At 44.1% G+C, this 2,693-nt stretch overlaps 1 non-coding gene across 1 annotated transcript; it reads right to left on the bottom strand.

Moving 5' to 3' along the window:
* Positions 1-804: 804 nt before the first annotated feature.
* LOC124245214 (U6 spliceosomal RNA) lies at positions 805-907 on the bottom strand. The gene has a single exon (XR_006890219.1). It is a non-coding gene; the product is annotated as a U6 spliceosomal RNA (small nuclear RNA).
* Between the last annotated feature and the right edge of the window lie 1,786 nt (positions 908-2,693).

Here is a 2,693-nt window from a genome sequence, read left to right as displayed (position 1 = left end):
GGGTTCTGTAATGTACAACCTGAGAGTTTTAAGTGATACAGAAATAAGTACTAGAAACGGGATCCTTATTTCAGATCATCAGAGAAAATGCAGAACTAGCTAAGCTGTAGGTGGGGGAGGTGGGACAGTAAAGATTCCTGCATTGTGGGTGAGAAACTTAAGATTTTGTATGTAGGTGTAAAGCAATTGCCTGGGTTAATTCCTCTAGTCCCTTCGGCTCTAGGCAAAAGGCCATGGAGGGTGAAGCTTTAGGGGACTTAGTAGGAAAATGTCAGTGGGTCAGTATGCCAGTTACCAATCTAGTAATTCTCAGCTCCAAATTTACTCATTTCTTTGCCTGCTATGTGAAAATAAATCTGGGCCCTTAGACATTTTTCCTTTGTCAGCTGGCACAATAAGTTTTGCTAATAGAGGGCACTAGAGAGAAACTATGGCAGGAACAGGGCTTTGTTTTCTAGTTCTGGTGTGCTTGTTTCCTATTATAGCACACAGGGCCAGTCCCAGCTTCTGCAGTGCATGTGGCCAGCAGCACCTAGCAGACAGCATCTTCCTCCAAGGTCCCCCTCGACAGTTTTGTAGCAGAATGCCTCTAGGAGACACTTTTCTGTGAACAGCTTTCCTTGGCACCCTAGAGGATAGAGTCCCAAGTTCCACCAGTATGGCCCCCTAAAGACTTCTCTGCCATCCAGTGAACCACAGCTGGGCTCTCTGCAGCAAGGTGTGAATCTCAGGCCTAGTGGTGGTGGTGGTGGGAGGGCCCTCTTTTGGGGACTCTCTCTCAATCCTACATTCTTCTTCTTCTTTTTTAATATGGAATGCTTCACAAATTTGCATGTCATCCTTGTGCAGAGGTCATGCTAATCTTCTCTGTACCGTTCCAAATTTAGTGTATGTGCTGCCAAAGCAAGCGTTCAACCCTGTATTCTTTACTTCTTATGCCAATCCCTTATTAGAGGTAAAAATTTTTTATATTAAACTTTTTTGTTCAAATTACTGTGTGATTTTTCTCTCCTGATTGGACTCAGACTGATAGTTCAGATTATGTTGATATCTTCAATAAGGTACAACAAGAAATGTGCAAGCTGCCATCAAGATTTTCCTGGATGTGGGTAGAGAAAAAGAAGAATTGGGAACCAAGAATGCTAAGGTCCAAATCAAGAAAGTGTGGGGGAGGAAGAACTATTCCTCTACCCTCTAGGTCCCTCTGGCTGCTCTAAGACTTAAATTGACATGAGATGGGCTGGCCCTGTGGCCAAGTAGTTAAGTTCATGCACTCTGCTTTGGCAGCCCAGGATTTCACTGGTTCGAATCCTGGGCACGGACATGGCACCGCTCATTAGGCCATGCTGAGGTGGTGTCCCACATACCACAACTAGAAGGATCCAGAACTAAAATATACAACTATGTGCTGGGGGGATTTGGGAAGAAAAACAATCCCTTTAAAAAAATAAATAAATTGACATGAGACAGAATAACAGGACAAAATAAAACAAAGTTTAATAACATACATACATGGGAAAAACCCAGGAAAACTGAGTAACTCACCAAAAGGGCTGAAGCCACCCCCTTAAATACCATCTTCAGCTAAAGACAAAGGAGGATGTTGGGGGTAGTGGTTTGGGACTTTGAAGAGGAGGAAAACAATTTATATGGAGATGGAAAAGCAAATGTTTGATAAACAAGTGTTTGCTGGGCCATCTATAGACAATGGGAGCTGAAAGACAGAACTGTGATAAAAATCGACTTAGAAGGACCATCCCAGGGGCCGGCCCCATGGCTGAATGATTAAATTCGCTCAGCAGCCCAGGGTTTCGCCAGTTTGGATCCCGGGCAGTGACTTAGCACCACTTGTCAAGCCATGCTGAGGTGGTGTCCCACGTGCCACAACTAGAAGGACCCACAACTAAACTATACAACTATGTACTGGAGGGCTTTGGGGAGAAAAAGGAAAAATAAAACATAAATAAAATCTTTCAAAAAAAAAAAACGGGGAAAAAGAAGAACCAGCCCTGTCTACCAGTACCCAGAGTTACCACGGTGATGGCCTGCCCTGGAGACAGGTCTTCTATCTTAAACCCTTTGAGGCAGTTAGGGAGAAGGTCAAAGTTTCCCTCAGAGTCTTTTATTCTTAAAAATAATCAGGCCAAAGAGACACACTTTGGGGTGGCAAATTCTGATCCCCCACAAAAGTAATCATTTGCTGGACTGAAATGCAGAAATCAAGCTCTCTGATTCACTTCCCTTTCTGTGTACAAGATTAAAATGCTGCCTGAGAAAGCAGGAGATCCTGGCAACTGGAATGGGGAGCAATTAATGGAGGATTTGGGGTATCCTGACTCCCTGAGCCATACCACAGTGCCTCACACTGGCTCCCTTACTCACAAACGGGATGACACTGCCATTGCAAAGTACACTGGACTGGAATTCAGTTTGGCGGCAGGGTGAGATTCTAGAAGATAAGGAGAAGAATTCTGCCAGCCCAGCCAGTTTCTTCATCCGCACTGCCCTGAGACAAAGTTTGTCAAACAGACTGCACTGGGGATGTGTTGTCCCCATTGTTACTGCTAACAAACAGAAAACGCAAGTATGGCTCAGCCTTGGTTCTTTAACTTAGCAGCCTTGCTGATCAGACAAAGTTTTTGGTGTTTACTTTTAGGAAGTTACCCTAAAATGAAAGTGATAGACAGGTTTCA

This window comes from Equus quagga, chromosome 9, assembly GCF_021613505.1.
Source record: "Equus quagga isolate Etosha38 chromosome 9, UCLA_HA_Equagga_1.0, whole genome shotgun sequence".
Classification (NCBI taxonomy): domain Eukaryota; kingdom Metazoa; phylum Chordata; class Mammalia; order Perissodactyla; family Equidae; genus Equus; species Equus quagga.
The sequence above is the reverse complement of the archived record's forward strand: the minus strand, read 5'-3'. Positions and strand labels throughout refer to the sequence as shown.